General features: G+C 48.4%; 1 protein-coding gene across 11 annotated transcripts in view; it reads right to left on the reverse strand.

Moving 5' to 3' along the window:
• LOC120949094 (RNA-binding protein Musashi homolog Rbp6) overlaps nucleotides 1-13005 on the reverse strand; it is a 582997-nt gene that overhangs the window by 221339 nt on the left and 348653 nt on the right. The window lies entirely within an intron of this gene.

Raw genomic sequence — 13005 nt, forward strand, 5'->3', positions numbered from 1 at the left:
GTTTCATTTTCTACGCTCCGCCAGTTCAGCGAACTGCCACGGCAACGTGAAGCAAACGCCGCGACACACTTTGCCACGCGGGTTTCGCAGTCACCTGCACCCCTTTTTCTTTCGCACGGGCGGATGCTAGCAGGTGCAGGGAGTGGGGCAGTACACGTGGGTGTGATGCGCTCGGGGTTTTGGGAAGTTTTTCCTTCTGCTAAGCCATCCCGCAGCGCGCGCGCGCGCACCATCTGTTTCCGCTGCGCGTAGTGCCGCTATTTCGAGCCCGCCTGCGAACTGCCGAGGCGATCCGACTTTCACTTTCGCTTTCCGGTGTGCGCACGCACACGGCTTTAATAATTGTTTCCGAAATTTTAACTTTGCCAGCGGGATGAAATTCTTTAAATTTTCTCTACCGACACAGCGAGGGGCGGTAGCTTTCTTCGGGACCAACTTTCGCGATTGCGTTGGAGCCGGGTGGGGGAGGGATGACGGTACGATGAGGAAAATTTGTACCGCCTGCGCTCATCAGTCGGTCGGTTAAAGTGTTGGGCAGGAATGTTTTGCTCCGTAACGCGCGTCTCCCGGTTCACAGGGGGTTTTGGTTCCCGGTTTCGTTTCCGGCACAGCTTTTCCGGCGAGATGTTGCAGCAAGTGTTACATTGTTTCATTTAAAGAGCTACAGGAAAAAAAACACACTAGATACTACTGCATTACCTTTTCTACACCAGTTAGAGTATGGGGAAATGAAAGCGATTAGGTTACGGCATTGCTTTTGTGGTACTTATTTAAAGTGCAAATTTTGATGGAAGAACGTTGAATTTTGTTGGATGAACTAAGACATTCTCTAATTCTTTACCTTTTATGCTACGAAAGATGAAAGTGAATGATTCAAATCATTTGTACTTCTTAATAGGGAGCTTCAAATAGATTGCGGATGGTTTTTAGGACTTAGCATTGAAATATTTTCTTGAACTTCTTGTGCCAAAAAGTAGTTCTGAGTGAGAAATGCGTTCCCGAGTGAGAAAACCCCCAGAATATGTACCCAAGCAGGATCAAGTTGTGTATGGAACTAAGATTAATGTTGTGTAGTCAGCATGTCCCGTATATCATGACAGCTTGGTTCTAGAGATCTTAAATCTTGTTAAGAACAGTTAAAACACATCCAGGTCTTCAATATTGAGGATTTTTGTTGAGGTTTGAGCCTTGAAATCTCCAACTGTAGTTCAGATTTCGGGCTATTCGATGTTCTCCCAAGCTATTATACAAATGGTTTTGATTTTATTGAAACAGATTGGAGTTTAACTCAGGCTCAATGTTTGATATCAAATGATAGCCTTCTTGCTTTTCAAGCCACGATAGTTAAACCATTTTAAGATTGTACATTGGCAGCATTCACTGGATCATTGGAATTTGCACACAATATTTCAACACAAAAAAGCTAATTGTTCAAAGCATTAAATTGAACTCAGAAACAAAAATCTTCTTTCACCGCTCTATAGAACAGAAGCAGGCACAGTTGCGAAGCAAGCTGTGGACCGTATCCCGGGCACAAGCGCACTTCCGCCTGCTTCATTCAAGGTTCAGTGCACTGCCGCACACTTCCCAACTTCCTCCCCCCTTAGTAGCACCTTTGTTGTGTGGTGTAAATTTGTGGCATTTTGTTTCCCATATGTGTGTCTGTGTGTGAGTGTGTGTCTTCCGGTTCCGCAAAACCCATTATCATACCGTCCCATCGTGCGCACCACCACCACCACCACCACCCTTCACCAGGGCCAGTGTCCTTGTTCCGCTCACAACACAGCGGCACGATCCTTCTTCGCAAGTGGTGCATCCTTCACAAAGCGTGCGCGGGCAAAGGATAAGAGCACTTGAAACCGCATACAGGCGATACTACACACACACACACACACACACACACGGTGGGCTCGAAGTGCGCGGCGACAAAGTGGGCCATACACACACATAGACGCACACGCAGCTGCTAGTGATAATGATGACGCGGTGTTTCGTGCCGTCTGGGCCGCACATGGGCCACCAAGCACATCAGCGTGATCAGCAGCAGCATCATACTCGGGGCTGTATCGCCCGTATATGTGTGCGGCTTTGCCGCACAGGTGACACATGTCGCCCGGAAAATGCTCGACCCGCTCGCTGTGTACACTCGCTCTTGAGGCACGTTCCAATTCCGCTCGAGGGTCCCGTACACGGTGTGTCATCAACCACGCGCCTCTTCAGGCGTGATCGAGGCTGTCTTGGATCGGGGCGCCCGAGTGCCTCGAGAGCGGTAGCGGTCCGTGCTAATACGGCGGTGGTGTATTGTCTTCGATTGCTTTTTTTTTGTCTCAATTTTTTTTTCCTTTTGTTTGCCAAACAGAAGGAGGGTTGGTTTTCAGCACCCGATGTTCGCTGTGTGCATTGAATTGTTTTCGAATGAATGAAAACTTTAAGTCGCAAAATTGTGACACCGTTTGCGCAAGAAAGTACTGATAAAGCGACACTATCGCGAAGAGTTTGGTGACGCACAATACGTTTGTGCTCCCACTTCGTTGGCATCACACGCGATACGCATCCCACGCAGCCTTTGAAGGCACGCAACACCCGTAACTCCGGCGGTCTCGGGTCGCGGTCGTGCGCTTATCTTCCTGCGGTGCACTGCTTAGGCGCGAACTGTGTGTGTGTGGGTGTGTGTGCGTTTGAGTGTTTATGGACCGAGCATAACTTTGTACTCAGCCGCGTGTGGAAGGCGTGAGAAATCGTACCGTTTTAGCCCTCTCTTCTCTCCTTTGGCTAAATCCTTGCGGTCATGTGTGAATGTATATATCGTCTTCGTTCCGGGAAGATGTTTCACCCCCGGGTTGCGGTTTTTGTTGTGCGCATAATTTCGGTTCACCGTTTCGCTCCGTGGCAAGCGGGGAGGGAGTTTTCCACCACCACCACCACCACCACCACCACCGCCGTGGTGTGGTTGAATTCCGGTACCCGTACCCCACGGTGCTGGTGCGATGAAAATGATCCGGCAAACGGAAAACCAAACTCGCACGCACACTCCTTCGCGATTCCTGCGTTGCTCGAGGGGGTAAAAGTACCTGTTTACCGCCTACTTCGCAAAACACATCTCAAACAACAACCAACAGAAGAAGAAAAAAAAAGCACACGCTCCTTCTTCCCTGGTAAGCCTTTCACCGAGAGGGAACGGCTAAATCGCTTTCCCCTCGTACCGTGCTGTGTCGCCTTCGCGTGGAAAAACTATGCTGCCGCCGACGCCACCAGCGGCTGTATCGTATTTCAGGCATCATTATCGCGCTCACAAGGGTTGCTCGAAGCTCCCCCCCCCCACACGCTCGTTCGGCGGTATGGTACCGCACAAAATGAGTGTCCCGAGAGTGTGCCGGCGCGCTCGCCAAAAACCTTAAATTACTCTCCAAATGGCAAACTAAACTACCTTTGTGTCTGCGGTGCTTGGCATTGGAGTGGCGAGGCGGTCCTGGTGCGGCAGCTCGTAAAAAAGCCGCGGCCTGACAAATGCTTCCCGTTTGTATGTGTGCGTTGTGTTGCCTCGCGGCAGTACATGTGGTTCCGGCTTCCCGCCGGTGTGCCGAGGTGTGGGAGGAAGGTGAACATTTCTGTTCCGTTTTTGGTTTCGTTCGCAAAGGGGTTGATGCTCGTGTTGTGTAAAGCAATTTTTGTTTGGTGGAATTTTAAGCAGTAATCAGTGAGCTGTTTTTGGTGATTTATTGAATTATAAATGCTTGATGTTTTAGTGATGTTGAGAGGTTGTTTCTTAGGTTCCGATTTAATTCTATATTTTTTACTATATTAAAGAAGAACATTATTCAAGAATTTTGCAACATTTAAAGTTTCTCGGCATACAAAACTTTTTTAACTATTTTTTTAAACCATAAACTTAAAGCGTTTTTAAGTCATTGATCGAACGAAATGAACGGCTTAACAGAAAACCTCAAAAAGCAATTATTTATTTTAATTCAACCTGCAGCGGATCCACGCGCTGCTTAATTATTCTTCCTTCACACATAAAAACACCTTCCCAAAGACTGCAAAGACGGCATGCCCAGTAATTTGCCACACTCGAAGCTCAACACCGCAACATTATCTCTTGCCACAGGTCCACGCGCTGCAAACTGAGCGCGCGACAACACGCAGTGCGTAAGGTACGCGGCAGGCCCACCCGTTCGCCGTTAATTTTCCCACCATATTTGTGCTGCCAATAGCGTCAAATACACATTTATCAAACGCAAATACTACAGTTGGTCCGACTGCCAACCAGGCCGTCTTTCGAGAGCCAAGGCAGAAGACGTTGAAGACGGCAGGCGCCTCGCTGCTTACTTTCAATTGCCCAGCCAGCAAAGCTGGCAACATGAATAGTCCGCAGCCAAGGGAAGGGTAGGATCGCTCGCTAAATCGCGGCAGGCTGAGAGAGCGACAGGGGGGCCGAGAGTTATGTTTCCCCCGGCGTGGCACAATTTATTCGCCTCGGTCCTTTTGCGAAACATTTTCCCACACACACACCGGCCGAAGCCTTGGCTTATCTCGCCGAGTGTCAATAGAATTAACGTCAAGCGAACGCGTGCTGTACAAACGCGCATGAATCTTCGGCAAGCGGGACGGCACGTTGGGCAACACGGCACACAAACATCAATAAACTAGCGTGCCGATAGTGTGTGCTGACGGGCTCGATGCTGGGGGAAAACCAGCTCAGTACACCTGGCCGAAGGGCCGGAAAGGCGGGATGGATCTGACTGTGTCCTGTGTCCAAGGTGATAAGGATAGGTGTGGGATAGAGAGAGAGAGAGAGGGAGAGAGAGAGGGTTTAAGAGGGACTGAAAGTATGTCAGGCCTGTCTGCTGTGCCCAGTTGACAGCGTACAAACAGGACATTAAAACAGGTATCGAACGGACGTGTACGAATGGGCGTGACGTTTACTTTTGGACAACGTGTACGGTTCAACGTGTATCGTTCAACAACAACAAAAAATGGCCAACTTTAATGATGATTTTCACTCGCGCTCAAGTGTTGGCAATGATTCAGCTGGAAAGTTCTACCACCTATTCCCAGTGCGTGTACAAATTAAAAATAAACACAGTTAAATCGTTAAGCTAATAAGCGCCATTTGCCAAATTCATCACCCAACACTTCATTATAACGCACAAAACTCTCTGACACAGCAAAAACACACACACACACACACACTTTTAGCTGTGTCCTTCTAAACCCAACTATGGTGGCGGACAAACGGCTCGGTACGCTCGGGGTTTGCTAATGGAACGACCATTTCATAATTAGTAGTACAACCGGTCGGTCGGTCGGTATTCAGCCGTCCCAAGACATTGCGACCCAATGTCCTACACACACACCGGCATAATAGAAATTCACCTGGCAGGTGGGTTAGGGAACCACTCTGTGTGCTTTTATTACTGATCTGATTAGGGGACACAATGAAGGGGGACGCTCCGGCACCAAACCGGGGCACCAACACGCTGCCGCTCCCTCCACAGGTCCTGTTTGCCGTGCTGTGTGTACGCAGGTAACACTTAAGGGTCCACTTACCTAGAAGAAAATGAGAGGAAGAAGAAAAAAAAAACACACACACTAATTAGTTAATAAAGTCTCAAACGTACTACACCGAACGGGTGGCGAGAGGTGCGCAACAGAAAGTTAAAGCTAATGATATTGGCCAGTTAGTTGGGGAACCGGGACCGACCGGTACGCCCATCCCCCTCCGCTGGATCGGGAATTTGTAGAGCGCCGGGGGGTTCTCTAAAATGCTATCACAATACACATACATACACAAACATCAGCAGCAGAAAGGTGCGCTTCACGCAAGGACACCTCCGTGTTAGGTTGGGTGGAAGCAAACATAGCCCGGCAAAGTTGTGAATGGAGGGGAGCGAAGAAAAAACAATCTTTACGCTCGACATGTTCCCACCCTACGGGACGGAGGGGGCGGGTGCGCTAAACTTTCCTGCACGGAGCAGCATGGAGGCGAAAGGCAATAAAATCTTTAAATTATAACCGTGCACACTTCCCTCCCAAACTGGACTGCTCGACAGCGCCCAGGAAGGTGAACTTAGGTGAGTGAAACAAAACAAAAGAAGAGAAAGAAACACACCACGAAAAGCAAACTTCCACCAAACCAAGGGTCCAGTGCGAAGGGTGGCGAGAGCGAGCGCAGACATCACGTACTAGCTCTCTCCCCACCCGTATGTCCAATAGGTTTAATTTCCCATGGTTCCAGAGACTGGACCGTAGTTTGTACCAACCTGTTGCAAGGATGAAAATGGCAGGCCGTAACGACCCCACGATCATTACCCAATCACGAGCAAAAAGGGACACGAAACGGTGGAGCGTCGTCGCAAAATGGGACGGAGAAGAGCAAGATTGCGCAGGAAGATGACATCCTCCAACTCTCAGCACATTCTGGGATCTGGCATCTAGTGAAGGCACCATCGGATGGAGGGTTTCCGTTAGGTTCTTTCTTTCTTGGGAGCGTTTTTGTTTTCCATCAGTGCTTCTCGCCCATATAATTACTATTTTATAATCCCCAGTTGTGACCGAACCATAAATGAAATAATCAAAACGGTCCAACCGTTGTTGGCAGAAGAAACGCGCGCACGGTACGGCGCGCACACGTGGTTTTCCTCGTTCAAGTTATCGAGCGCCGAGCGTTCCATTTTGTCGTCCCTACAGAGCACAGGGAAGGAGTCTGTTTCAAATTCAAGCGAAAAGGCTACACTCATTTTGAACTCTCCGGTGACACTGCAAAGGAAAACGGCTGGTCACTGGGGTGTGTGCTTCGTAGAGCACACACTAAACCAGCTCTGTCATCCGTTCAGCCGTTTATTTGCTTATAATCTAAATCCCGGCGCTACCTCAATCTCGGGGATTTGCCATTTTCAAAGCAGCCGTCTCGGCTGCCAGTACTGCTCGATTGCATTCCAGTAGAGTCGATTTGCTTTCAACAAAAGTGCAGGTTTACTTGCTATCAGGATAGCTCTGGATAGTACAAACAGTGCTGCAAAGCGGATGCATAGTGAACGCTCACCTGAACCGTACATTTCTGGGAAATCCAAATGGTCACTTTTGCGGGTTCAATTGTACACGAAACCGGCACAAGCTTTGCAGCTCTGGCAGGTAGTGTATGTATCAGCAGTGCCTGCTTTAGCGAATGTCTCGCTTGAAGAAGCTTCACAGCGCCTTGGCTTTGTAATGCAGCAGCAGAATTCTCTTTCGCAAACTTGGGTGAATGTCTTGGGATTCGTAGACAACTGCACACAACAGCAAAAGTGCAACAGGATGCACATCAAACGACCTGATTTAACGAAACCTGTGGGCTGTGGATATTCTAATCGCATCCCGTCGTCGATTTAAACTGCCCCACTGTTCGGCAAGAACCTCACCCAGCAAACACAAACCTACACAGGTGAGCAAAGACACAGGCGGATGCTCCAACCGGATGAGCAGATTATCGTTGTGTTTAAAATTTCAGCAACATCCAATCCATTCTAGGCGGCCGAGCTTCTACCTTTCACTGCAAACCACCCGGAGGGTCTGGAGGAGGAGGGTTGGTTTGCTAGTTAACGGGTGACTCATTTTAAGCTGAACCAAGCTTCAGACCGAACGTCAAAGTGGGAGACAAAAGGATAAATTTCCCACAACCAAATTTTACTTCTCCATACACATGCACACCCACATAGACACACATACACACCAAATCCGGTCACTCAGGTTAGCTCCGGTTGGCTATAAAATTGCTGACGATGCGAGGGAAACCAACCTACCGCCCCACTCCTCGCGCAATCCACTCAAACAAAGTCCCTCTTCCAGGCCACATCCTCGCCCAAACCAAAAAACCCAAGGTTTATTCTGCTTTGAAAACTACTGAAAACCCTCGCTTTTCCTAGCTCGCTCAACCGAGAAAAACCACAATAGCATGAGCAGCAGCAGCAGCAGCAGCGTTCGAGGCAGGCATGTTCTAGCACATACATTAGCACTGAACGCACACATACTGAAGTAAATTTACCTTTTTCGTGCCGAAATTTCGAGAAAAATAAACCAGGAACCTTGCATACCAATACCACTGCTGTTCCTAAATCCATCTACAAAGAAAGTTTCAGGCAAAACGAAAACTCACAAATACCACACACTAGCGAACAAGCAAAAACAAAAGGACCTCCCGTCACAAACTAGTGGAATTTTGTCGTAGTTTATGTTGGCCTTTTTTTTAATATTTCCAGCCCGTTTTGTTTGACAATAAATTTGACAAAACTCTCACCCTGCGAGCGGGTTGGAATGGGACGCTACGGATGAGGAAGTAAGTGGGATAATTTAACTGTAAGCCACGTTGCGAGGTAACACACATTAGTACACACCTCAACTAAGCCGTGGGATGCAAACTGTTAAGCTAGTGTAGCAACGATGACTTTAATAGATCCGGAGTTGCCTGGATGGAATTGTTTAGGAACTTTGTTTTTGAAGCTTCGGGGAACTGGTACGGTTGCCGAGTTTTATTTTCCAAAAACACGTGTACATTCCACCCGATAACGCATAACATCGTTTGAACTCTGCTGGTAATCTTTCCGCAATCCTGTGACAGAGAATTAAATGTTCCAACACTCAACCCGAACATTCGTGAGGCGGCTGGAAACTTGTTCCTGCTTCCCAGGAGGGAAACGAGATGTGTGCTACTTTACATACTACGGGCAGTAGTCTCGCTGCAAGACACGCTCCCGATAATCAGAATTTATCGTTCGGCAAACTTTTGCTCGACGTCGTCAACGAAACTGTCGTACATAATTGATAAGCTCGTTTCTAGATAATACCTGAAATTACGCGCCGAGCGCCCCTGTGGGAATTTCACATACGGCCATAGCGTTGCGTAGGAAAGTTGCTGTACGAGTTGCTAAGATTTAAGCCAGCATCACGTCGTCGTCGTCGTCACGGTCGTGCCTATACTGTGTTACTTTAAACATCATTTCTCGGTCGAATTGATAACGGGCAGCACAGTGCTTTCTTTGCTTGCCTGGAACCAATCTGGCCATGAACCCGAAACACGAGCGCACGAGATTTAATCACACAAAAAGGGATTCGATTCCCGGGGATCCGGGGATTCGGCGGTTAGAAAATAACCACATGCCCCTTTCAGCCAACAAGACGGGATTGGGACCGGCATGCACACATGATGCCGACCAGAGAGTGCGCACACAGTTACTAGGGTTGCTTTTAAAGCCCTTTTCTAGGGGACGGCAGTAACGGCGAGGCTTTGAAACAGACACAGACCTAAAAGGGCAAATTCAAGCTCAACCAAGAAGCGTTGACAGGGAAAACTGCAATTCGCTCCCGATCTCGCTCTTGCATCATTTCGCTCTACCACAGCAGACGGAAGCCAAGTGAACAGTTGAATCTTTTCCGTACAATCTAATAGCTTGGTGTAACAGATATCTATCTCTCCCTGTGTGTAAGCCCACCATGTGTGTGTGTGTGCTATCGTTCGATAATCCGTTCGCTTTCACCTATCAGTTGCATTTGATATCCGGGGTTCTGCGGGAAGACCCATCCGACGAGTTTGCGAAGCGCAAAGCAGTAAGACTTCCGACCTCGTCCCAATGGGTAGGATTGGGTCTTATCATATTTTATAATCCATCTAAGCGCATAAAACTCAACAGACCGGGACCCCATCCGCCAGACGACATGCATTCACACACATCCAAGCGCGTCTCGTTCGCGTCTTCCCGTACTGAGCTTACTGAGCTGGAAAGAACGACCCAAAGCAAGCGAATAGACGCAAAAGACCGTTAGCAGCTCAGTATGAAACGAAGCAGAAGCACCAGAAAGCATCTAGCCTTGATTGTCCCTTCAACACACTCACACACACACACACGCACACGTACACAGGCCCCAAGATGCCCATCGCTTACGAGGGGATGTGGAAAGGATAAGTCCTCTTAGCCTAATCCCTTCCACTGATCATGGCTGATAACTTTAATTCCTTATCAGTATCCGGACTCCCACCATCTGCAGGGGTTTGGAAAGCGATCGAACCGAGCACGGTGTACCTACCAGCAACAGCACACGCCCCCCAAATACTCAACACATACATACACACACACCAACAGACATTAAAATGCCATCCTGCCGTCAGCTTCATGAGGGGTGCATAGTGAGGGCAAGAGCCCAAGACGTAAGATGTTAAGTCACGTGAGAAATTTCCCACATCAGCATAATCGCTTAAAACTCGTCCCGTCTTTGCTGCTGCTGCCGCTGCTGCTGCTGCTACTACTTCCCAACAATTCGAAGGAATTGCCTGCTCACCCACTCTCTCTGGAATGTAGGCACTCCATCAAGAATGCACGCTTGAACTGGATTCTACCCAAAATGCCACAATTGATTAACATGATTTACGCCACCGTTCGATTACCCCCGTTCACTTCCGCGAGTACCAGGAGGGAGCCCAGGCACATAAGACGCACACCTGTCAGCCGGAGTTAAGCCGTTCCCAAGCACACGGCCAACACGGCATCTCAATCACCGAGCGGTAGTATCAAAAAGGGCAGCGTTACGTCTGCACGTTCGCTGCGAAGGTCAGGCAAGACATTGTGCTCAGAATTGCCCCATCGTAACGTACCCGGCACCCGTCCGTGTGCTGTGCACGGGACGGGACTCAAGCCTAGCACTGATGGCCACACACAGACGCACACATACACAGACACCCGCCAGGAGGCAAACATTTCCAGCAGCGACAAATGATTATGTCAAGGCGCTTATTAATCCGGAATAAATTTTAATGCCTTTTGCCCGGTGTGATGCGGCCTGTGAAAGGTAGTCCGGCCGATGGTGACGGGCAGCATTATCACGCATTGGTGAATAGAAGAGAGAGAGAGATGAAGTGATAGAAGGGGAGAGAGAGAAAGAGCATAATCATTACAAATGGCAGCTAGCTTTAAAGCGGATCAGCGGCGCAACGGTGCGACGCCCCATCGAATCCTTTGGCAAAGTTTTCCGGCAGTCGTTTCGAAGTTAGGAGAGTTCTTCCCTTTCCCACCCGCCCCAAGTACATAGCGATGAGATAACACGTCAATGTCGTCGTATTATGGGGGTCTTTTTTGTTGTTGCTGTTAGGGAAATCTCTGTCACTCTCCTCGGGGTGCTACAAATGATTGGGTTTGGGGTGATCGTAAAGCGTGCTATTAAGGCTGCCCTCCTGCTGCACGCAGCACACCGGCATTCAGTTCCGATGCTGCGGCAAGGCAGCAAAGAAGGAACAGCAAGCTGACAGCTCAGCAGCGATGGTGAACTGATAAGCCTTGCCGGTGTACGAGCTCCAAAGGGGCAGCAGTAAGACTCGGTATTGATTGCGCTGGTTGCAGGAAATAAAACCTTCTTGGTGTAATGAAAGTCTTCCTTTTTTTCAGAGTTCAGAAGAAAAGTTTACTTCTTTGCATGCGATTCTTGGTGTCTTCTCGTGATGGTTAATCTCAGAAGCCTGCCGAACACTGTTTTACTTCTTTTCGCCAATCTCAGAATGCCGAATTGCAGAATGTAAAGTGCAATAAAAACTCATCAAACAGTACGGCGTTTGCATCGTCTCATTTCCAAAACCCTCTTCCACAAGAGAACGAAACGTTGCTATGCTCTGGAGGCATATTTTGCCTCCTTCTGCAACGAGGCAAACACACACCAAAAAAGCAACTAACCCATGAGACGCTGCCACGGTTCGATAGCGATGTAAAAGAAACACATCTTCATTTTACCGCATCGCCTTTGAAGCGCCTACCTTTGATGCCTGCGATGGAGATACCGCCTTAGGCTCTTGCGGCAAACACGAAAAGTAACATCAATCGAAACACTCGTCCCAGCCCCTCCGGCGGGGGTACTTTGATACTGACGGTTATGGCGTGATCGGTAGCACTCTACGCAAGCACCTTCGGTTCGGCAAGCAGGCCGAATCCGTGTAAAAGGGAAAAGAAGCGCACACCTTTAATGCAGATGATACGACACCCAGCATAACTCACCGAATCAAAAACCGAAATAAAAGGGAGAGAGCAAGGACCTGCGGACGAATTTTTGCGATACTGATTGTTGACTGATTTAAATGAGAGTTCGATAAGGGGAAGCTGTGGACCATTGGGGTGAGTTATGCTGCGGTAAACAGGGAAGAGCACGACGAGAGCAAAGCAATATATTTCCAGAACAGGAATAATGTCCTCTCCCCGTGATGTGCTGTGATCCCGGAAGCAGTCCCGTTGTGGTGCTGCCATTCTGATTGCAATCAGGCCAACTTCTTGTTCCGATAATAATGAGAACTCGGTGTCAAAAATGACAGAAAAGTGTAAGGAAGGGGTGTAAGGGGGCTAGCCAAACTTTTCTGCTTTCAGTTTTCGAATGCAAAGTTGTGTAAGGTGACAGGGAGTTTGGCGCACCGATAATGATGACTGTGAACGAAGTTTTTGAAATCAAGAGCGTCTAAAAGTTAAATAACTTTGGCATTTTCGATAAAATCATGCATCAAATTGAAAGATAAAAGCTTCCTAAGCGTACCAATTACTCAGCGGAAGACACTCGGTCAGGCGTACCCGAAGCTCGATTAGTTTTCCAATCTAGACACCTGAAAAGGAGTTGATGCCTGAATTCACGTGATTCTCTTTTTTGCATCTCGCTCCTTGCTTCCCGATCGTGATACGGTACGGTCCATTCAATCCATTCACTTGATTTGCGGTAGTAAAGGCTTCAACAAGTTTTTGCTAGCTCTTCACCATCGAAACCCTTAATTTCGGAGGGAAATGCGGCTAGACACCCTTAGCAGCTAGTCATCCGCAAGTCTCAAAGTGTTAGCGAAGCATCAACATCAAAATCTAGTGTGTTGGAGCAACAGAAAAAAAAAACAGCAAACTAAAACCATGAGGCTCTTCCATCATAAAGCTACCACGTTCATAAATCCTTCCCCAACACACACACACAGAGAAGCGTGCACACTTGTGTTTTGCTAGCGCAACCACAGCTTCCTCC

This window comes from Anopheles coluzzii, chromosome 2, assembly GCF_943734685.1.
Source record: "Anopheles coluzzii chromosome 2, AcolN3, whole genome shotgun sequence".
In the NCBI taxonomy this organism is placed as follows: domain Eukaryota; kingdom Metazoa; phylum Arthropoda; class Insecta; order Diptera; family Culicidae; genus Anopheles; species Anopheles coluzzii.